At 36.1% G+C, this 25090-nt stretch overlaps 1 protein-coding gene and 1 long non-coding RNA gene across 3 annotated transcripts in view; both read left to right on the top strand.

The window, feature by feature from the left end:
• LOC125095079 (uncharacterized) lies at positions 1-24828 on the top strand. Its single transcript, XR_007125779.1, has 3 exons — positions 1-43; positions 6854-6857; positions 24694-24828. It is a non-coding gene; the product is annotated as an uncharacterized LOC125095079 (long non-coding RNA).
• SPAG16 (sperm associated antigen 16) overlaps positions 1-25090 on the top strand; it is a 1060347-nt gene that overhangs the window by 376212 nt on the left and 659045 nt on the right. The window lies entirely within an intron of this gene.

Raw genomic sequence — 25090 nt, forward strand, 5'->3', positions numbered from 1 at the left:
CCATTCCTTGATTGGATTATTTGTTCTTTCAGTGTTGAGTTTGGTAAGTTCTTTACAGATTTTGGATACTAGCCTTTTATCTGATATGTTATTTGTGAATATCTTCTCCCATTCTCTCAGTTGTCTTTTGGTTTTGTTGACTGTTCCCTTTGCTGTGCAAGAGCTTTTGATCTTCATGAAGTCCCAAAAGTTCCTTTTTGCCCTTGTTTCCCTTGCCTTTGGTTATGTTTCTAGGAGGAAGTTGCTGTGGCTGAGGTCAAAGAGGTTGCTTCTTGTGTTCTCCTCAAGGATTTTGATGGATTCCTGTCTCACATTGAGGTTCTTCATCCATTTTGAGTCTATTTTCATATGTGGTGTAAGGAAATGGTCCAGTTTCCTTCTTCTGCATGTGGCTGTCCAATTTTCCCAACACCATTTGTTGAAGAGACTGTCCTTTTTCCATTAGATGTTCTTTCCTGCTTTGTCAAAGATTAGTTGACCATAGAGTTGACGGTCCATTTCTGGGCTCGCTATTCTGATCCATTGATCTATGGGTCTGTTTTTGTGCCAGTATCATACTGTCTTGATGATGACAGCTTTGTAATAGAGTTTGAAGCCTGGAAATGTGATGCCACCAACTTTGGTTTTCTTTTTCAACATTACTCTGGCTATTTGGGGTCTTTTCTTGTTTCATATAAATTTTAGGATTATTTGTTCCATTTCTTTGAAAAATAATTGATGGTATTTTTATAGGGATTGCATTAAATGTGTAGATTGCTTCAGGTAGCATAGACATTTTCACAATATTTTTTCTTCCAACCCATGAGCATGGAACATTTTTCCATTTCTTTGTGTCTTCCTCAATTTATTTCATGAGTACTTTATAGCTTTCTGAGTACAGATTCTTTGCCTCTTTGGTTAGGATTATTCCTTGATATCTTATGGTTTTGCGTGCAATTATAAATGGGATTGACTCCTTAATTTCTCTTTCTTCTGTCTTGCTGTTGGCATATAGAAATGCCACTGATTTCTGTGCATTGACTTTATATCCTGACACTTTGCTGAATTCCTGTATGAGTTCTAGGAGTTTTGGAGTGGAGTCTTTTGTGTTTTCCACATAAAGTATCATATCATCTGTGAAGAGTGAGAGTTCAACTTCTTCTTTGCCAACTCAGATGCCTTTAATTTCTTGTTATTGTCTGATTGCTGAGGCTAGGACTTCTTGTACTATGTCAAATAGAGGTGGTGATAGTGGACATCTCTGTGGTGTTCCAGACCTTAGGGCAAAAACTCTCAGTTTTTCCCCATTAGGAATGTACTCGCTGTGGGTTTTTCATAGATGGCTTTGATGATATTGAGGTATGTACCCTCTATCCCTACACTTTGAAGAGTTTTAATCAAGAAAGGATGCTGTGCTTTGTCAAATGCTTTTTCAGCATCAATTGAGTGTATCATATGGTTCTTGTTCTTTCCTTTATTAATATATTGTATCACATTGATTTATTTGTGGATGTTGAAACAAGCTTGCATCTGGGAATAAATCCCACTTGGTTGTGGTGAATAATCCTTTTAATGTACTGTTGGATCCTATTGGCTAGTATTTTGGTAAGAATTTTTGCATCCATGTTCATCAAACATATTGGTCTGTAATGCTCCTTTTTGACCGGGTCTTTGTCTGCTTTTGGGATCAAGGTAATGCTGGCTTCATAAAATGAGTTTGGAAGTTTTCCTTCCATTTCTATTGTTTGGAACATTTTCAGGAGAATAGGAGTTAGTTCTTCTTTAAATGTTTTGTAGTATTCCCCTGGGAAGCCATCTGGCTCCAGGCTCTTGTTTTTTGGAAGATTTTTGATGACTTCTTCAAATTCCTTACTTGTTATGGATCTGTCCAGGTTTTCTATTTCTTCCTGGTTCAGTTTTGGTGGTTTGTATGTCTCTAGGAATGCATCCAATCTTCCAGATTGTCAAATTTGCTGGTGTTTAGTTGCTCATCATGTGTTCTTATAATTGTTTGTATTTCTTCGGTATTGGTTGTAATCTCTCCTCTTTCATTCATGATTTTATTTATTTGGGTCCTTTCTCTTTCTCTTTGATAAATCTGGCCAGTTTTATCAATCTTATTAATTCTTTTAAAGTACCAGCTCCTAGTATTATTGATTTGTTCTACTATACTTTTGGTTTCTATTTCATTGATTTTGGTCTGATCTTTACTATTTCTCTTCTCCTGGTGGGTTTAGGCTTTCGTTGCTGTTCTTTCTCCAGCTCCTTTAGGTGTAGGGTTAGGTTATGTACTTTAAACTTTTCTTTTTTCTTGGGAAAGGCTTATATTGCTATATACTGCCCTCTCAGGACTGTCTTTGCTGTATCCCAAATATTTTGAGCAGTTGTGTTTTCATTTTCATTTATTTTGATGAATTTTTAACATTCTTCTTTAAATTCCTGGTTGATCCTTTCATTCTTTAGTAGGATGCTCTTTAGCCTCCATGTATTTGGGTTCTTTCCAAATTTCCTCTTGTGATTGAGTTCTAGTTTCAGAACATTGGGGCCTGAAAATATGCAGGGAATGATTTCAATCTTTTGGTACCAGTTGAGACCAGATATGTGATCCAGGATGTGATCTCTTCTGGAGAATGTTCCGTGTGTACTAGAGAAGAATGTGTATTCTGTTGTTTTGGTATAGAATGTTCTGAATATAAATGTGATGTCCATCTGGTCCAGTGTGTCATTTAAAGCCTTTATTTCCTTGTTGATCTTTCGCTTAGGTGACCTGTTCATTTCAGTAAGGTTGAGCATTAAAGTTCCCTACTATTACTGTATTATTGTCAATGTGTTTCTTTGACTTTGTTATTAATTGGTTTATATAATTGGCTGTTCAGATGTTAGTGGCATAGATCTTTAAAAATTTCAGATGTTCTTGTTGGACAGACTCTTTACGTATGATATAGTGCCCTTCCTTTTCTCTTATTAATTATAGTCTTTGGCTTAAAATCTAATTTATCTGATATAGGAATTTCCACCCCAGCTTTCTTTTGATGTCCATGATCATGGTAAATTGTTTCCCACCCCTTCACTTTAAATCTGGTGGTGTCTTTGGATCTAAAATGTTTCCTGCAGGCAGCATATTGATGCGTGTTGTTCTTTTATCCATTCTGATACCGGTGTTTTTTGATTGGGACATTTAGCCCATTTACATTCAGGGTAACTATTGAAAGATACGAATTTAGTGCCATTGTATTGCCTTTAAGGTGACTGTTACTGTATATTGTCTCTGTTTCTTTCTGGTCTATTACTTTCAGGCTCTCTTTTGGCTTAGAGGGTCCCTTTAATGTTTTCTGTAGGGCTTGTTTGGTGTTTTCAAGTGCTTTTAGCCTTTTTTTTTTTTTTTTTCGTCGGGGAAGCTTTTTATCTCTCCTTCTATTTTCAGTAACAGCCTAGCTGGATATAGTATTCTTGACTACATCTTTTTCTCATTTAGTGCTCTGAATATATCATGCCAGTCCTTTCTGGTCTGCCAGGTCTCTGTGGCTAAGTCTGCTGCCAATCTAGTATTTCTACTGTTGTACATTATAGACCTCTTGTCCCTAGCTGCTGTCAGGATTTTCTCTTTGTCACTAAGACTTGTTAGTTTTCCTATGAGATGACTGGGTGGTGTCCTATTTTTATTGATTTTTTTTTAAAGATTTTATTTATTTATTTGACAGAGAGAGATCACAAGCAGGCAGAGAGGCAGGCAGAGAGAGAGGAGGAAGCAGGCTCCCTGCCGAGCAGAGAGCCTGACGCAGGGCTCGATCCCAGGACCCCGAGATCATGACCCGAGCCGAAGGCAGCGGCTTAACCCACTGAGCCACCCAGGCGCCCCCGATTTTGAAGGGGGTTCTCTGTGCCTCCTGGATTGATGCTTGTTCCCTTTGCCATATTAGGGAAATTCTCTACTATAATTTGCTCCAATTTAGGAAAGTTCTTCACTATAATTTGCTCATTGATACATTCTGCTCCTCTCTTTCTTCTTTTTTCTGGGATCCCAATTATTCTAATATTGTTTTGTCTTATGGTATTACTTATCTCTTGAATTCTTCCCTCATGGTCCAGTAGTTGTTTTTCTCTCTTTTCCTCAGCTTCTTTATTCTCCATCATTTGGTCTTCTATATCACTAATTCTCTCTTCTGACTCATTTATCCTTGTGCGAAAGCCTCCAATTTTTATTGCACCTCATTTTTAGCTTTTTTGATTTCAGCTTGGTTAGACTTTAGTTCTTTTATTTCTCCAGAAAGGGATTTTATTTCTCTCAAAGGGGGTTCTCTAATATCTTCCATGCTTTTTTTGAGCCCAGCTAGCACCTTGATAATCATCATTCTGAACTTTAATTCTGATATATTACTAATGTCCATATTCATTAGGTCCCTAGCCATCAGTACTGTGTCTTGTTCTTTTTTTTTTTTTTTTTTTTGTGGTGATTATTTCCTCCTTGTCATTTTATCCAGATAAGAACAGATGAATTAGAGAAGAGAATATTAAAAGGGTGTCAAAGGACCCAGAAAAATATACACTAACCAAATCAGAAGAGACCTGAAACCAGGGGGAGAAGAGGGGAAAATACAAAAATTTAAAAATTAATAAATAGATATATGTTAGACTGTTGAATAGAACAGAGCCACCCACCTGACTTTTGGTGTATTCTGGTCTCCTAGAAGAAACTACTTCCCAAAATTTTAATGAAAGAAAAAGATATATATACAAAAATAGAGGTAAACATGATGAAGGGATGGAATATGACTGTAATGATGAAAATTAAAAAGATTCTGAAAAAGGAAGGGGGCCAGGGTGGCTCAGTGAGTTAAAGCCTCTGCGTTTGGCTCTGGTCATGATCTCAGGGTCCTGGGATCGAGCCCCACATTGGGCTCTCTGCTCAGCGAAGAGCTGGCTTCCTCCTCTCTCTCTCTGCCTGCCTCTCTGCCTACTTGTGATCTCTGTCTGTCAAATAAATAAATAATCTTTTAAAAAAGATTCTAAATAAGGAATTGATAAGATAAGTTGGTTGGAAGGAGAAAAAAAAGAGGAGAGAATGTGATCAGGCCGGAGCCTCGAACAAAGCCATGTGCTTGATTTAGGGTATATTTTGATGTATTAGAAGAAATTGTATCCCAAAATTTTAAAGGAAAGAAAACCTATATGTGTAGAAAAGGTTAAATACAGTGAAGGAATAAAATATGACTATAACAATGAAAATTTAAAAAGATTTTTTAAAAGTATTGATAAGATATAATAGTTAAAAAACATTACAAGAAGAAAGAAGAAAAGTTAAAAAATTGGAATAAAAAAATAAAATTACAAAAATTTAATTTTGAAAAATTGAAGTATCATGGGAAAAGTCATGAATTCTTTGTGTTGCTTTCTCCTAGCTCTGGAATTCCATGGTTCTCATTGATTGGTGAACTTGGTCTTGGCTTGATGTTCTTGCTGATCTTCTGGGGGAGGGGCCTGTCGCAGTGATACTCAAATATATTTGCCCAAGGTGGAATTGCACCGCCCTTGCCAGGGGCCAGGCTAAGTAATCTGCTTGGTTTTGCTCTCGGAAGCTTTTGTTCTGTGAATGATTTCCATAGAGCTTTGGATGACGGGAATGAAAATGGCAGCCTCCCAATCTCCAGCCCTGTAGGACCCAAGAGCTCAGGGCCCCACTCCTCAGCATGCCCTCAGCGAAAAGCAATCAATCCCTCCTATCTCCCTGGTCTCTGGTCACACTCCGTGCTCACCCAGCCTGGGACCGAGCATTTCTATCTCTGGTGCATGGCCTTGTTTGGAGTCTACAAACCCAGCAGATGCCTGCTGTGTGTCCCTGCGCCACTCCTTCAGGAGGAGGGAGGGGGTCTCTTCAGATCTGACACTTGTGGGGTCCCTGCTTGAAGAGCAGTGTCCTCACTGTACCTCGGATCATGGTTTAAGGTAACCCCAAGCTGAAAGCCCCACCTTGGCTCCTTCTCTGTAGCTGGCTTCCCTGCTCCAATACCTGGCAGTTCTGCCACACTCAGACACCCCTGGTCTTTCTGTGACCCCACTGAGACCACACTGTTCCCGCAAGAGCTCTATCCCCCACTTAGCCTCTGGAGCTAATGTCCCTCAGTGGAGCAGACTTCTAAAAGTTATGATTTTGTTCTCCACTGCTCCACCGCTTGCCAGGAGCTGGCCCCTCTCCCCACGGTCTATCTTTCCATCACTTCAGATTCACTTCTTCACACATCCTATCTTCTAGAAAGTGGTTGATTTTCTTTCCTAGAATTGCTGTTCTTCTTCTCTTCTATCTCCTGCAATCCCTTCTGTCTGGGAACCACACTGCTGACCTGAACATAATATTTTGTGTTATTTTTAAGCATTGGGGATATAGATGTGAGTGCAAGAGCTAAAACAAAAATTCATGGCTTCCATTATTCAGTTCCTGTGTGGTGCCTTTCTAATCTCTAACTACTCTCAGACTTTGACCTCAGTGATACTGTTAACCAATGGGAGAGTCTGTGTGTGGTTGGAAGTCTTGGTTCTTCGGCTGCCCACCAAAGATTTACATGATGGTCTGCACTCAAATAGAGTCAGAAGGAAAGTGGACACTCTCAGGTTGGGAGAGCTGGCAGTCTCAGAGGTGGCAAAAGGGGCCCTTTTCTTTTATGTGTGTGGGGGACGTCTTGCATCTTGGACAGGGTGGTCTCTAATACCCTCGGGGCATTTGGGGGACTCCTCCCACAGGTTGGAAAAGGAAGTTTTTGACCCTACAAGGTTTGTACCAGAGCTGTCATAGCAGCCTTTCTCCAAGGGAGCAGGGTTATAACAGCTATGCAAATACATTATAATGAATCTAGGGGTTACCCTGGGACAGAGGTGGAAGAGGAGTATGTAGGCTCTGTACCTGTGGCTTTTGGTCTGGTAGTTCCAGGATCTTAGAAGCCACAAGATCAAGATGTTTTTCCTCTAGATTTCTAATGTAGAACCTATTTATCAGCATCCTTGCCTCCAGCTCATGTCTAACTAACTGCTTACTTTATCAATACAACCTCATTCTAAATTTTATCTTCCTAGAATGTATTTCCTTCCTTATCCCTCACCAAGAGATTATGCCAGGTAATAACTCTTTTTGAATGCTTTTAACCTTTTGTAACATATGTGGTCCATGCCCTGCCCATATCCCCTTCAATGCATGCTGGTCTGATTTCCAACTGTCCACATGAGAGGCAATGAAATCCTTACAGGCTTCCTTTCCCTGCTAAAGTCCACTTTGCCCACCCTTGTGGCAATCAAGAAGTGATGGAGCATTAAATCTGCTAGGAGCAGCCCTCAATCAGTGACTGGCAGTAGTCAGTGTATAAATTTTTCACTTCCTTCATCCCTAAAGTTAAGATACCCCTGAAGGGGATGTGTCCTATACTGCAGAGGTTCTCCATCAGAGTCCCCCACAGTGGTAGCTGGCTTAAGTACCTGTCATTGGCCTCCTTTGCTTCCTTATCTCAGATTTACTATAGGGAAGGATAACTGAACACAATGTTTCCTACCCAAAATACAATTCCATGTATGTGTTTAGTTATGGGAATACTTTAAAGATTATTAGTATCCAATCTTTGCTTTGAAAAAAAAAAAAAAAACCTAAGAATTTTAGCTGCTGAGACCCATTGCAATTAATTATTGGGCAATATGGAAATTAGTTGGGATCTTGGCAGTTTCTATCAGAAATATGCCCCTGAAGGCATCACACTACACTGGTCACTAATTGGCATTTGGCATTCACTTTGAAAGTTTCAGGAGTTATAGCAGAAGCAGCCATGTCAAGGATGTCAAGCAGTCCTGACATCACACTACTCATGTCAAGATGAATAGTGAAACTATTTGGTTTCACTAGTGTGATCACACTCAGGTTGTTTTAAAATGTCCAGTGCTGCTGGAGGAACTGATGAATCTGACAGAGGGAAAGTTATTTATAGGGAAATTAGGAGTTCAAATGTCAGAGGCAAATGTCAGATTGTTTTGTTCTAATTCACTCTTTTCAATTTAAGGATTCTCAGAAGATATTTAATGATATATACATATACTAGATATCCTGCTCAGCATGATTAATGTTGAACATATAATTGAGGTAGAATTTTATCTTTGGAAAAGTTTATGGACATTTTTATGCATTTAATCTTGATATTAATCATAGTCTTTATGGTTGTTTTGATATGAATGTAATATTATCAAATCACTATGCTAAACTTCTCAGGGCTAATGAACATACATTGAAATTTACAATAAATTTGCTTGCCAGACATGCCTAAAGGAAATATGTCATTAGATTTCATATTATGTAGACATAATGTCAGTTGTCTAGCCAATTCATTCACTTATTCCATTCAACCAATCTTTTATGGGACACAGAGTAAAAATACAGCAGTAACTGAAATATACAATATAAAAACACCTGCCTTCATGGAGAGTAATTCTATAGAAGAAACTGGCATTAAAAATAAAAATGGTGACAAGTGCTGTGGAGAAAAGTATATAAGTGAAGGGAGAGTGATGATTGGACATGGTGAGGTGGGTTTGGGAGCTTGAATAGTGATTTTAAATAAGGTGGTTAGGGTAAAACACCAAAAAGATGATTAAGCAAAAACAGAAAGGAGGTGAGAGAGTGAGTATTGCTGTAAGCACATAGCAAGCAGATGGAAAGTGATACAAAGACACTAACAGCAGTATTTCTATAGAACAGTTAAGCCAGTACCAGATGGAGAGAAATTAATGAGAAAAGGAGTAGGAGGAGATTTGGTCAGAAAGGTTGCAATGGGCCTGATCATCCCTTTCTAAAGTCATTGGTTCTTAATGTGAGCCATGTGGGAAGCCAGTGGAGGATGCTGAGCAAAAGAATGACATGAATTGACTTAAATTTTAAAATCATCAATCTGACTAGTTGTTAAAAATAGAAATGGAGTGTATTAGATTAGGCAAATGGCTATAAAAATAAATAAATAGCCTTCAAGTCACAGTGGCTTAATATTGTAGCATTTTGTTTTTGTTTTTGTTTCTTGGTGTTTTTTATTTTTTTTTTCCTTGTTTAAAGAACTAAATGAATGAGAGTGTTCAGGCAGAGAAGCACTCAGTGTAGTCAATGAGGGACTCAGGTTTGTGGATCTTGCCCCTTCCCCGGTCCCACCCCCTGAATGTCTGCTGCTTCTCTGTCAGAGAGGAAGAGAGAAGGAGAAACCCTCAGAAGTATAGTATTTTCACTAGTAATTCCATCAATAATTCACTGGCTAGAACTCCATCACATGGCTGAACCTAATAGCAAAGTAAGCCAGGAAGTGCTGTCAGTGTCAGGAGAAGGAACTGGGTTTGGAGAACAAATTACAGTCTCTGCCACAGGGAACAAGAGCACACAACGGGACCATAGTTAGGAGTTTGTTGCATTTATTCAACAGAGAGAGATGATGACAGCCTAGACTGCAGAGGTGGCAGTAGATTTAGTGAGAGTGATGTGTGGAAGAATTTCTAAAGCTCTTCTTACTCTGTTTTTGGTAGTGAGCAGGGGATACTAGTAGATGCTATATGACAAATTGTTTCAGAGATCAAATATGATTGAGAAGTGCTGGATTTTTCTACAGAAGATTTATTACAACCTTTATTAAGCTTAAGAATTGTTTGTTTTATTGCTTAAAGATAAATATAATGGGCAGTTATTTATAAGAATTCTTTAGTAATTTTTCTTAATAGACAATGTTACATAGCTAATATTCTACAGAATATTCCTTGGGAAGAGAAATGAATTAATTGTTTAGAAGACAAGGTTTTGGACTTTGATATATTTGGTCTTCCTGTGTAATTTTTTTAAAAGATTTTATTTATTTATTTATTTATTTATTTGACAGAGATCACAAGTAGGCAGAGAGGCAGGCAGAGAGAGAGAGAGAGAGAGGAGGAAGCAGGCTCCCTGCGGAGCAGAGAGCCTGATGTGGGGCTCGAACCCAGGTCCCTGGGATCATGACCTGAGCTGACGGCAGAGGCTTTAATCCACTGAGCCACCCAGGCACCCTTCCTGTGTAATTTTAAGTGACTCTTACTCTCTTTAAAATTTCTTCTTCTTCTTTTTTGTTGGCACTATTTTCTTTCTCTTTTTATCATTTTATTTTATCTATCATCATGATAAGTGTACTCTTTAATCCTCGTCTCTTATTTTCCCCATCCCCCTGCCCAGTTCCCCTCTGGTAACCATCAGTGTGTTCTCTATTTTAAGAGTCTGTTTCTTGGTTTATCTCTTTTTTTTGTTTTTGTTTTATTTATCTTTGCTCATTTATTTTGTTTCTTAAATTCCACATATGAGTGAGATCATATAATATTTTTCCTTCTCTGATTTATCTTCCTTAGCATTATATTCTCTAGCTCTATCCATGTTGTTGCAAATGGCAAGATTTCATCCTTTTTTATGCCTAAATAATATTCCATCACATATTCTTTTTCCATTCATCTGTCTTTTGACACTTGGGCTGCCTCCCTAGTTTGACTATTGTAAATAATGCTGCAATAAACATAGGGGTGCGTGTATACCTTTGAATTAGTGTTTTTGTATTTTTTTTGGTAAATACCCTATAATGAAGTTACTGGATTATAGGGCAAAATTTACTCTTCTTGATTCTGTAATGGATATATTAACACTTAGACTTCTCTCCTTACAGAGTTATGCAAATTGAATAAAATATTGTATAATCAAACATGGTAAACATAAAGGAGTATTATTATAATTCTTGCTATAGCTGAGAAAGAATGGAATACATGGAGACGCAGAGTTTTTACCATAAGCAGGCTGGATGCCTGACCATCAGGGAATTTACAAGATATTACCATCTTGACAATAGCCAGGTGGTCCTTAGCCTTTTACACCTGGATTGATTAATCTACATCTGCAAAGCCAAACTCTACTTATCCACTCACAATATAAAGCTGTATATAAATAGGACTTAAAACTAATTAATTTAAAATAGTGAGGATCACTATGCTTATATTTACTATTCACAACACCCTCTTTCCAATATAAGGGTATTTAAGAATACCAAGGAAAGAATCAGACATTTGTTTAATGAACACGATGGGTCAGAGAGAAACAGAGTAAGTTTGCTGTGGGGGATAATCTCTTTAGACCTTGGTGAAAACTGAGCCAGATAACCCTCAGCTCTGCAGTAAGCATACTCCCTGCATGGTATGTCTAGATCAACTCTCCATTATTGGTCTGAGAGGATATCTCTTCTAAGCCACATAAACTGGGCAAGTTTTTCAGCTTAGACTGTCTTGCTATAAATTGGACAGAGAATCAATGATTTGATTTTCATTTGATAATTCATAGTCTTCTACTTCTGATTCCTTGCAATTACATTGAATCAGCTGTGAATGCCCAGTGGCCTGAATCACTCATTCACAGTTGATTAATCTTATCCATTTTGTCAGGTTTAAACAGTTAACCATTAGAGAAGTCTTGTTTCTGATACAAAAGACCTATGATGTAACACCAATGAGAGAAAGACCCCGCCAAGGAGGAAGGTAGTGGTCATGGTTGATGCTAAAGTTAATGAAATATATTATAAGAATTTTAGAGTGCATATAAGGGAAGTCAGGAAACAAAATGCAAATATAGAGCAATAATTAGCATACTTTGATTATAAGTGTAACTGCCTGCCCTCTGTGCGGTGTAATGTCAGACAATTAGAAAGGCTTGGCTGCATTAATTTCATCACTTCCATTTTATTTGTTTCCCTTTAATTTTGAAAAAAAATTTACTGAATATGGAAACATTAATTGATGGCTTTTTCTTTCAACACTCTCAGTATTTTACTCCACTTTCTTCTTGGTTGCATGGTTTATGACAAGAAATGTACTGTATTTCTTATCATTGGTCTTCTATAGGTAAAGCATTTTTCCTCTAGCTTCTTTCAACATCTCTTTCTTTGGTCTTCTACAGTTTAATTATGATAAATTTATCCTATTTGGTGTTCTCTGAGCTTCCTGGATATTTGATTAAGTGTATTTCATTAATTTTGGGAAGTTCTAAGTCATTATTACTTCAAACATTTCTTTGCTCTGTTATTTCTTCTCTTCCTGGTATTCCAATTATGTATCTTTTGATTGTCCCATAGTTCTTCAATATTCTATTCTTTTTTTTTTTTTCACTTTTCTCTCTTTTTGCATTGCAGGCTGAGAAGTTTCTAACGACCTATCTTCAAGCTCACTGATTCTTTTTGTTGCCATGCTAAATGTACTGATGAGCCTAGAAACTAAAGCAAATAGGTATTTAGTGTGAGGATTTATATTATTCTGGCTAGATGTTGGGCTGTGTTTACTGTTTGATAAAACTTATAGGCACCAGAATACCAGAGACTTCAAATTCCACTAGGGGTTCTTTTTTTGGCTTTGGACTTTTCTAAATACTCTTTTCACAGTAAGTCTGTGTTTTGCAACTTTTTTCAGCTGGAATCCATTATTATTTTGGAGACTTGTTGGTGTGATCGTAATATATGCACAAGGGAGTGCCTTCTGTAATCTTTGGATTAAATCTCAGTTATTTTATTTTATTTTTTTTTAAGATTTTTATTTATTTATTTGACAGAGAGAAATCACAAGTAGGCAGAGAGGCAGGCAGAGAGAGAAGGAAGCAGGCTCCCTGCTGAGCAGAAAGCCCGATGCGGGGCTCGAACCCAGAACCTGGGATCATGACCTGAGCCCAAGGCAGCGGCTTAACCCACTGAGCCATCCAGGTGCCCCTAAATCTCAGTTTTCATGTAGTTTTGTGTTTTGGGATGTAACATTCAGAAACAAGTATGTTTCTAAGTGATATAGGGTTTTTTTTTGTTTGTTTGTTTTTGTTTTTTTTATTCCCTCCTCCTCTGGCTTGTTACTCTCTTCCCATCCTGTCATATTCTAATGTGTTTTCTCAAATCCCTCATTCATCATGACTATATCCCAAACTCTTTGGTGGGACCAGAAAAATAGAAGAGGTTAGAATGGGAGGACTTTTTTTTTCTCCACTTAGGATATTAAAAAAAGGTCTAAGAAAGTGTTTTTTTCCCCTAAAGAATAGACCTGAGAATACTTCACAATGATTATACCTTCACTTCAGACCAGAAGTATGAAGGGATTTTTCTTAGATCTTCACTGTGAGAACATGGTTTTTATCCTGGAAGTAAAACCAAAGAAAATGTGAATGTATTTCTAGAACTATGCTCACTGGAGTTTCTCACTCTCAAGCTAGTTCATGCTTATTCTCCAGCATATTACCATATATTCTCTCACTAATATTACCATTTAAGTGTTTTTAAAAATCAAAAATCAATCAAAGGCTCCAGAGGCTTCTGTACCAGGTGAGATTGTGTTTGTTTTCTTCTGGATGAGCCTGTGTCTCTTGATTTAAGGGTGGTAGTTTGTCCTGTGACTTTAATTTTCTGATAGGCCCAAGAAAAATGATTAGTTTCAGTTTGTCCAACTTTTTTTTTGTTGTAAAGAAGAATGATAACTTATTACCATTACCTCTTAATACAACAGAGATAAAACCAGAAGTCTCTTATTCCTTTATGTAGCCACTATTTTCTTCCTTGTTTTGGTAATAGATCTCTAGAGAATGAAAGCAGGTCCTTACTAATCTTGAGCTTTACTAGGGATGGAAGTTAATATCAGACTGGACTTGGCATGCATGATCCTCTGTGGATATAACTTCTGTCACTTCGACATTTAAATTCTGGGGACAGTCCAGTGTAGGGTACATTTTTGACTTAGACATTTAAGTACCTGGTTGTCTAAAGTTTATCTAATAGTTTTTATTCTTGATCGAGCAGTGGGAGGGAGGATTGTAAGTATAATAAAAGGAAATTGGCCATAAACAAGGCCCAGCAAGCCAAGGAAATGCTAGGTGAAAACCTCCATTTACCCTCAAGATGTTAAATTCAGCTCTTAACTATTGGGCATCTTTTCCTAGAAGTGACAAATTATGTTTGTCACCTCCCCAAACCAAGGTCCTGGAGATAACTTCTTTTAAGTGAGCTACTAAAAAAGAAAAAAAATATATATATAGGTTAAGTAGAGATAAATTATATGAAGATTCAACATTTTTCCTTCTTAAAAAAATGAAACTAATATAAAATAATATAAATATGCTACTAAATATGGAATGTATTTTTAAAAATACTAGAAATCATATGCTTCTTATAGTATGAATCTTTAACTTTGCAGATTTTATAGAATCTTAAATTTTCAGTGTTGTAAGGGATCTTAAAGGTCAATTTCTTTTATGAATTTAAAGCATTAGTTTTATCCAAGTTGTAATAAATGGGCTATATGCAAAAATATCAGTCTGTTACTTACTCTTCTTTCTTATTATTTCTTATTCTTTTATGTGGATTTGATCACACCTTTTTGGTGGGAACATGCATTTCTTCAGTTTCAGTATCATCATGAGCCAGGCATTGTGCTATTGATTATTCAAGTGATTTTTAAATCTCTGGAAAAGTAGCATTTAATCCAATAAATTCTGTAATAGTTAAAACAGATAAATAAAATTATTGATTTTTGTTACATATGTTAAAATTATGATTCTTTATCCTCCTTTTCAGTATATCTCAGCCTTTTTGTTCATTATTCCCCCATGATACATATGTACCTATCAAGATACTTTTTCCTGGTCACTCTATCTCCCATAAAATTTTATTAGTACTACAGATGTTCTTTGTATATGTGTAGCATTGTAGACCTCGAGAAGCTCAGAAACCATTGTGATACTAGGAGTTTTACCTCCTTTCTATTAACCAAGTTTCATGCCATTGGACATGCTGTCATCTTACTGAGAGTACATGCCCTATTTGATTAATAATAATAATTCATTCATCAAGCATCTAATAAAATTTAAGTGCAGGTTCTAGAGTCAAGCTATTAAGTATTCTAACTCAACTAATTAACAAATGTGTTATCATGAGTGATTTATTAACTCAATATTCCTCAGTTTTTCCATTTTAAAATAAAAATAATGGCACCCAGTTTGTTAAAATAATGGTGACTGCTATAATAAAACCTCTATAGGTATGCTGTTTCAAGCATGATAGAAGTGTATTTCTCACTGTTATGAATTCTAAAAAGAGTTTTTCCTCAGTGTCATGTTAGCTCTATGCCAGATGCTGGCTTCTTCCATCATGGGCTTCACCAATTTTAAGCCTAGACATAGCTTCCAAGATTTCATTGGCAGTTGATATCCAGTGATCAATTAAGACAAGATAATTGAGAATTGTCCATGGGAAGTCATATGGGTCAGTGTGGAAGTGGTCTGTGTTAATTCCATCCATATTCTATTGCCCAGAACTCAGTCTTATAATCACAGCTAACTGTAAGGTAGGCTTGGAAATATGTTTCATTTCTCTGTGCACAGAAAAGAGGAGATTAATTTGGTTAACAGCTCGTCAATCTTCATGATGGCAGCTATTCTACAGCATTGTGGGAATTACTGAGCTAATTGAAAGATATATAATGTTTAGAAGACTCCAGCATTTTAACTAGGTTCTTTAAAGGGTTATTTTGAGAATAATGGATGGAGTATAGAAAGTAAGTTTAAGTACCATCTCACACAGATGGAAGTGAGATTTATAAAAATTAGGCAATTTATTTGGTGTTACTAAAATGGAATTTGAGCCCTACCTAATCAAACTTTAAAACTTCGCATTGTTGTTGTTGTTTCACTACGCTGTGCTTACTCCACTCAATAATTTAATTACTTTTATTTGCTAAAAGGCATTCATATTTTCACTAATAAATCAAGGACTCCTTAATAATGTGAGATCAATAATTACACCATTTTATAAAATACTTTGGATTATCATAATAAAGATAATGCTGATGATGTTAATTCTTGAATTTCTAATTGTCATAGGTACAGTTTTTAATAAGATAACAATTGTGGAGAATGTGTTCCAGAGAGGTAATACATAAAAACTAGACATTTTAAAAATTAAAATTTTTAGGGGCGCCTGGGTGGCTCAGTGGGTTAAGCCTCTGCCTTCGGCTCAGGTCATGATCTCAGGGTCCTGGGATCGAGCCCCCCATCGGGCTCTCTGCTCAGCAGGGAGCCTGCTTCCTCCTCTCTCTCTGCCTGCCTCTCTGCCTGCTTGTGATCTCTCTCTGTCAAATAAATAAGTAAAATATTTTAAAAAAATTAAAATTTTTAGTTTTTAGGCGCAGTTGGATGGCTCAGTCATTGGGCGTCTACCTTTGTCTCAAGTCATGATCCCTGTGTCCTGGGATTGAACCCCATGTCCAGGCGGAGACCTGCTTCCCCCTCTCCAGCTCCCCCATGCTTGCTCTTCTACTAATTGTTTTCATGCATACAAGTCTCATATGTCTGCATTTATAGCACTTACCTCTTTGTATTCTTCATTGTTTTCTAGTATACAATTGACCCTTGAATAATGAATGTAGAGGTTAGGGACACCAACCCCTTTGCAGTTGAAAATCCATGTATAACTTTTGACTCCCCCCAAATTTAACTACTAGTAGTCCACTATTGACTGGAAGCCTTACCAATAACATAAGAAGTTGATTAAAACAGATTTTATATATTCTGTGTATTGTGTACTGTATTCTTATAATAAAGTAAGCTAGAGAAAAAATATTATTAAGAAACTCATACAAAGAGAAAATACATTTATAGTACTGTAAAAAAAATCCATGTGTAAAGTGGACCCACAGAACTTAAAATCGTGTTTTTCAAGGGTCAACTGTAATTCTGTATTTCTATAAAGGTCTTTAAAATGGCCATTTTTAATGGCCTTAAAACTGTCCTTATGCTGTTGTTTAATTGGGCGCATTTAACAATTTAACCAATACCAACTTTTTAATTTTTCATCACTTATTCTCAAATGTAGACTCTCTTCTTAGCATTAGTAAACATATTTTGAGAAGTTATTTTCAATTTGTGTCAGCATGACATTTTGGCTTAATATCATTACTCTTCCTAGGTATTACTATATTGCTACCTGCCTTTTTTTCTTTAAATAAATTTTTCCTGTTTATTTTCTTAAGTATAATTAGTCATTCATGGAGTTTCTTGTGTGATCCTCCCCATTATAGTTTTCATTCTGTTACCTTTCCAAACACTCTCCATGAACTTTAGCTTTCAAACAATATCCTGTTTTCTGCCTTATAGTGCAGTATCATCTGGGTTACACTAGTCATGATTTCCTTGCCTGTAAATTGATTACATTCCAGAATCTCATTGTTTATCATTTTGTAGAGCCATAAGAATTAAGTTTGATGTCTTGAATTGCCGACAGAAATTGTTCAGAAGATAAACAAAACATGTAAGGATGACAAGTGATTTACCTATAAAAGATTTTTCACCTTCCTTAAACTATAATTTATATAAGGGTTTCACGTTAATTTATTTTTAGCGGGTAATTTCATAACAGTGTTAAGTTAATATTTTTGGCATATGAGAAATTTAATGTTAGGATTTATCTCTATAGGGTTTTAAAAAGTAGAAAGTTTAGGACATATATATCAGACCTTAACACTTAATGTGGAGATATCATAAAATGTTGATCTTAGAGCTTTAAAATTTTTATCGATTTGTGATATTAGTTTATTATTTATTATTAGTAGTTTGACACATTTAAAAGTTTACCCAGTGAGAAATGTGGTAGTTATAGTGCTGCTCATCTATTATTTCCAACTCTATTTTCTGGGCAAATGATAGGATTATAATTTTTGGCTTCTTTATTATGGAGTAGGGCTATAAGACAGGTTTTGGCTAGTGAATTTGAATAGAAGTAGTATGTGCCACTTCTGGTCAGATTTCATTGACAATGTGAGATTTTTATTTTTGCCTTTGATACCACATAGTTGTAGTTATAGAGAATGGCTGCTCTGTCATCATTGGTCTTAAGGCATTATAAGATAAGCAAGAAATAAACCTTAGTTGATTTAATCCATGTGACATTGGGATTTTCTGTTACTGCCACATAACTAATGATTTTCTGCTTATTACAGAAAAGTCAGTTGTTGGTTGTATTTGAATATGTATATATAGCATTTTGCTTATCTAATTATTCCTAGTAGCAATTTATGCCAAATGATTAATGAAGAGTTCTGATTTCAAATTATTAATTTCTTTCCTCTGTAATCTCCATGGGAAAAGATGGTTTGGTTAATTTGCTTTCCCATAACTTACTCTTTAAGTTAATTTTATAATTGCTTTTTTATAAACTTTGGAAGTAAAATGTGTCTTCTGCATAGCAATATTTCATTTGCAGAAAAATGTAATAATAAATTAATGAATGTAAACCTATTGCTTTCTTTTTTTTTAAATTTAAATTCAAGTTAGTTAAGATATAGTGTAACATTGGTTTCAGAAGTAAAATATAGTTATTCATCACTTATGTAAAACACCCAATGCTCATCACAAGTGCCCTCCTTAAGGCCTATCACCCATTTAGCCCATAGCCCCTGCCCACCTGCAGCAACCCTGTTTGTTCTCTACAGCTAAGAGTCTTTTATGGTTTGCCTCCCTCTCTGTTTTTATCTCACTTTATTTTTCCTTCCCTTCCCCTATGTTCATCTGTTTTATTTCTTAAATTCCATATATGAGTGAAATCATATGGTATTTGTCTTTCTCTGACTATTTTGCTTAGCATAATACCCTCTAGTTCCATCCATGTCATTACAAATGGTAAGATTTTGTTCTTTTTGATGTCTGAGTAATATTCCATTGCATATATATATATGTACCACTTCTTTATATTCATTTTTGATAGACATCTAGACTCTTTCCATAGTTTGGCTATTGTGGACATCGCTGCTATAAACAGTGGGGCATGTGATCCTTCAAATTACTATTTTTGTATCCTTTGGATAAATATCTAGTAGAGCAATTGCTGAGTTATATGGTAGTTTTATTTTTAACCTTTTGAGGAACCTCCATACTGTTTTCCAGAGTGGATGTACCAGTTTGCATTCCCACCAACAGTGTGAAGTGTGCCCCTTTCTCTACATCCTTGTCAACATCTGTTTCCTGGGTTGTTAATTTTAGCCATTCTGAAGAGTGTGAAGTGGTATCTCATTATGGTGGTATCTCATTATTTTTCAGTTTTGGCAGTTTATATGTTTCTAGGAGTTTTGTCCATTTCTTTCAGATTGTCCAATTTGGTGGCATATAATTTTTCCTTATACTCTTTAGGATTGTTTGTATTTCTGTGGTGTTGGTTCTAATCTCTCTCCTTTCATTTGTGATTTTATTTCTTTGGGTCCTTTCTCTTTTCTTTTTGGTAACTTTGGCTAGGGATTTATTAATTTTATTAATTCTTTTGAAGAACCAGCTCCTACTTTTGTTGATCTCTTCTACTGTTTTTTAAATTTCTATATCATTTATTTCTACTCTAATAATTATTATTCCTTTCTGGCGTTAGGCTTTATTTGCTATTCTTCTTCCAGTTCCTTTAGGTGTAAGGTGTATTTGAGACTTTTCTTGCTTTTTGAGGAAGGCCTGTATTGCTATATACTTCCCTCTTGCCTTTGGTGCATCCCAAAGGTTTTTGTATGCCGTGTTTTCATTTTCATTTGATTACATTGATTATTTATTTGTTCTTTAATTTCCTAGTTAACCCATTCATTCTTTAGTAGGATGTTCTCCAATTTTTTCTTGTGTTTGACTTCAATTTTTATAGCATTGTGGTCAGAACATATGCATGGTATGATCTTGATCTTTTGGTAACAGATGAGGTCTGATTTGTGACCTAGTATTTTGATCTATTCTGGAGAAGGTTCCATGTGTACTCAAAAAGAATGTGTATTCTGCTGCTGTAGGATGAAATGATCTCACTATATTTGTTAAGTCCATCTGGTCCAGTGTTTCATTCAAAGCTATTGTTTCTTTGTTAATCTTCTGTTTAGATGATCTGTCCATTGCTGTGAGTGGGGTATTATAGTCCCCTACTATTGTTGTATTATTATCAATGAGTTCCTTTAAGTTTGTTATTGATTTATGCCTCCTAAGGGAGGCATACATATTTATAATTATTAGATTTTCTTGTTGAATATACCCCTTTATTATGATACAATGCCCTTATTCATTTCTTATTATAGTCTTGGGTTTAAAATCTAGTTTGTCTGATATAAGTATGATTTCTCCAACTTTCTTTTGATATCCATTAGCATGAAAGATAGTTTTATACCCTTTCATTTTCAATCTGGAGGTGTCTTTGGGTCTAAAATGAGTCTCTTGCAAGCAGCATATCAATGGGCCTTTTTTTTTTTGTCTATTTTGATACCCTGTATGTTTTGATTAGAGCACTGAGTCCATTTACTTTTAAAGTAATTATTGATAGATATGCATTTAGTGCCATTGTTACATGTAAAGTCGCTGTTCCTGTATATTGTCTCTGTTCCTTTCTAGTCTTTGTTGCTTTTGGTCTCTCCTGCTCAAAGAGTCCCTTTTAATATTTCTTGCAGAGCTTGTGTAGTGTTCACAAACTCCTTTAGTTTTTGCTTGTCTTGGAAACTTTTTCTCTCCTATTATGACTGACAGCCTTGATGGATAAAACATTCTTGGCTGCCTAATTTTCCCAGTTAGCATGTTGAGTATATAATGCCACTATTTTCTGGCCAGCCAAGTTTCTGTGGATAGATCTGCTCAGTAAACTTTTGTGTCTACCCTTATGGATTAAGGATCTTTTGTACCTAGCTGCTTTCAAAATTCTCTTTTTATTTGTGTACTTTGCAAATTTCATTATGATATGTCTAGGTATTGGCTTGTTTTTAGTGATTTTGAGGGGAGTTCTCTGTGCCTCTTGGACCTGAATGCCTGTTTCCTTCCCTAGATTAAGGAAGTTCTCAGTTATAATCTGTTCAAATCAACCTTCTGCCCCCCTTTCCCACTCTTCTTCTGGATTCCTATGATATGGATATTATTGAGCTTTACGGAATTGCTCAGTTTCCTAGGTCTACCTTCATGATCTAATAGTTTTCTTTCCCTCTTCTTTTCAATTTCTTTATTTTCCACTATTTAATCTTCTATATCACCTATTTATCCTTCTGCTTCTTCCATCCTCATTGTGATTGCATACATTTTTGCATCTCAGTTATAACATTTTTTAATTTTGTTTTGTTTTGGCCTGACTAGTTTTTAGGTCTTTTATCTCTGAAGAAGGGTTTCTCTGGTGTCTACTATGCTTCCTTCAAGTCCAGCTGGTATTCTTATGACTGTTGTTCTAAATTCTTATTCAGACATATTGCTTATATCTGTTTTGAGAAAATCCCTGGCTGTGATTTCTTCTTAATCTTTCTTTTGGGGAGAATTGTTCCATCTTGTCATTTCATATGTTTCCTGTTCCCAAGAGTGATGCTATATTAAGAAGGGGTCATACACTCTCCACAGCCTGGTGCTTCAACTAGTGTTTCTGGTGTATGCTGTGTGCACTCTGCTGTTGCATTTGGATGTTCTTTCCTAGAGATCAGTCCTATTCAGAGTTCCTCCTTGTTTGCAATGGAAGTGTTTGGACATTTGAATAGGTATTCTTTGATTTATGTGTTAAAATAAAACTGGTAAAGAAAACAAAACAAAAACAACAAACAAAAAACTTGATCCACAAAAAAAGAGAAAAAGGAACAAAAAACCCAAACATGCAGACAAACAAAAAAACTATAAAGCCTGATTCCAAAGAGAAAAACAAAAGAAGAGGAAAGAAAGAAAGAAAAAGAAAGAAAGAAAGAAAGAAAGAAAGAAAGAAAGAAAGAAAGAAAGAAAAGAAAGAAAGGGAGGAAGGAAGGAAGGAAAAAGCCTGTACCTATTTCCACTAGAACTAAAGCTGGTGGTTTGGAGCACTCTATGATCAGTAGACTTGGTGCATACAGAGTGCCTGTGTCAGTCTTCTGCAGGAGAGGTCCACTGCTCTGGCTCATAGACCTATCCTAATAATCATGCACTTACAGGGCACAAGCAGGTGGTGTTTGGTGTATGTGGCTTCCACCTCCTTGGGGGTGCTGTTTATCTCACTGATGTTTAACTGTGTTGGTGACAGGGGAGAAAATGGTACCACTGCACTCTCTCCTTCCTGGATAGGGGCTTTCAGGGTTGTTGCTGTTCAGGATCCACTCCCCTCCTTTGGGGGAGAGCCTTGCCATACTGTTCCTGATGCTATTTTGTCCCTGAAGAAAAAAAAAATAAAACAAAACAGTTGTATGCCTGTGCAGGTGCCTGCAGTCTATGATGAAGCACAGCAAAAAAGCAGCAGCCAGGATTATCTGCACTCTGCATGTGCCTCTGTCCCCTGCCGATGAATGATGGCTCACTGGCACCTACAGGGTCTGTTTTTGGAGAGGACTCTTTTCCAAATGTACTCCAGGAGGGAGAACATTCTCTCCCAGTGTGACCCAGGGGACTGCTACACCATGTTGTCCACTCCAGGTCTGAACCCTTCTATTTCCCTAGAGCACATGCCATGGCTCATCTCTGACAAAAGTCACGCACTTCCAAAACCTCAGAATTTGAGCTCTACATGCTACTTGTGACACTCAGTTCCTCTCAACTCCGCAGTCGGTGGTTTTAGGGAGGTGTTTTTCTTGCCTGAGCCTAACATGCTATTCTCTCTCCTCATCTCTTTTTCTTTCCTTTTCTCTCTTCACAAAAATGGCTCCCTTCCCACCATGGCACCATGAATTTTCTGTCCCCCAATTCATGTTTACATGCCTCATACTTGCCACATTCTCTCCCTCTGAGAGTGCATATCATTCTTCCAATCCTCAGATTGATTTACTAGGTGTTCCAAATGATTTGACCTCAATCTAGCTGTGTCCAAGGGACCAAGCAATCCCAGGGTCCCCCTACTACTCTACCATATTAACTCCTTTCTGCTTTATTTCTTAATTTTTCCTTTAAAAATTCCATTTAATTGAAGTTTAATTTTATAGATAGCCACAAGTTTATCAGGAATTCTTTATAAATAAGTTTTTTATCGATTCATCTATGAGAATATTCCAGACATGTGTTATTCAAGGGAACATATTATTCATGGGAAAATTTTGTTTTGACACCATATTACAGTGTATACTCATTTGATATATCTGCATATTCCTTAAAACATTAAATATAATTGGAATTTATATTAATATATTTGAATTTCAAATGCACTTAGAAGAGCTTGCTTTTTAGGGCAACATTACTATAAATTCCTTTGGAGAGCCAAGATTTATTTTATCTTTGCTAAGATTTTATAAATGACTTTCCTTAGAGTGAAAAATCAGCACATATTTATCCTAAAATTGAAGTAAAGATCAGAATTAAATTTAATATCTTGTTAAATCAGAGTTAAAGCTGTAAGATAATTTATAATTAGAAATTACTTATGATAATTTCTCCTGAATAAGAACTAAGATTGATAATCAATATAATCTGTATTTTGAAATTTAAACATTTTTTTTCCAGGAATATAAAATCTAAGGTAGAGGCTATATTAGTTGAGTGAAAGTTTTAAAGCAAATAATCTATAAATGAAGATTGATATCTTTTGAAATTTGAAGGTTCCATCAAGAGTAAAAACCTGAAAGGTATAAGAGCTCTTTACAAAATGATTGAGTCAAGGCTGTGACTGTGGAAAGGGCCCAGGTTCTTTCAAGGCATCAATTTTAGGTCTTTTGGAGATGATGGTGATATACGCACAGGCCTTCACTATTTTCCTCCCTCTTATCACACTGATTGAATGATAAAATGACAATGAATAGCATGGAGGAAAACCCATATCATTATGGAGTAATATACCATAGACTTCTACTCTATGTAAGAAATATAGACTATTTTGGGGCGCCTGGGTGGCTCAGTGGGTTAAGCCGCTGCCTTCGGCTCAGGTCATGATCTCAGGGTCCTGGGATCGAGTCCCACATCGGGCTCTCTGCTCAGCAGGGAGCCTGCTTCCCTCTCTCTCTCTGCCTGCCTCTCTGTCTGCTTGTGATCTCTGTCAGATAAATAAAATCTTTAAAAAAAAAAGAAATATAGACTATTTAAAATGAAAATAATGAGGGTCACTTACTAATAACTTTAATGAGAAAGCTATGGAAAAAGTCAGTAAGCTAAAAGAAAGAGTACTTGTCAGCTGGATATTTAAGAATGTGGAGTACGGGATAGGACCTGAACGTAAAGATGAACTATGGCTGAAACAAGAGCCACTCACTTAGAGTTACATTTCACCATTATGTATTCACAACACCCTAATTGTACTCACCAGTGATTGCTGAGGCAATGTATAACATTTTCTAAAAAAAAAAATTGAGAGAGAAAGTAACTATGCTTTTAGTATTCTAAAAAACTTCTCAAAAATATTCCAGACCATAATATGAATTTTACATCTGGAGAAGTTTAGGTGTAGAAGAACAGGTACTGAATGTTAAGCCATTCAAACATTAATTTTAATACCCTGTACTTTCAATTAATATAGCAATTAAAGAAGTGAAAACATAGTAAATGTTTATTAAGGAGAAAGCTTATTACTGTTTATTGAAAATAAAAGAATAAAAATACAGTAAAAATCTGAACAGTCAATAAAAGTGCGTGTCTACCAACACTTTTAAACATTTTTTTGTATTTTCTATAAAATATATATATCTCACTTAATCATCACAACAACTCTATTTATTATTATTATTTCCATTTTAAAAATCAAGGAAGATGTCTTCAAGAAACCCACTTTAAATACAAAGGCACTTTATGGATCTTGGAAGTCAGCCCTTTGTCTGTAGTGTCATTTGTGAATATCTTCTCCCATTCTGTGGGTTTCCTCTTTGTTTTGTTGACTGTTTCCTTTGCTGTGCAGAATCTTTTGATCCTGATGAAGTCCCAAAAGTTTACTTTTGCTTTTGTTTCCTTTACCTTTGGAGACATGTCTTGAAAGAAGTTGCTGTGGCTGATGTCAAAGAGGTTACTGCCTATGTTCTCCTCCAGGATTTGGATAGATTCCTGTCTTGTGTTGAGGTCTTTTATCCATTTCGAGTTTATCTTTGTGTATGGAGTAAGAGAATGGTCAAGCTTCATTCTTCTATACATAGCTGTCCATTTTTCCCAGCACCATTTACTGAAGAGATTGTCTTTTTCCACTGG

The sequence above is a fragment of the Lutra lutra genome, chromosome 3 (assembly GCF_902655055.1).
Source record: "Lutra lutra chromosome 3, mLutLut1.2, whole genome shotgun sequence".
Taxonomy (NCBI): Eukaryota; Metazoa; Chordata; class Mammalia; order Carnivora; family Mustelidae; genus Lutra; species Lutra lutra.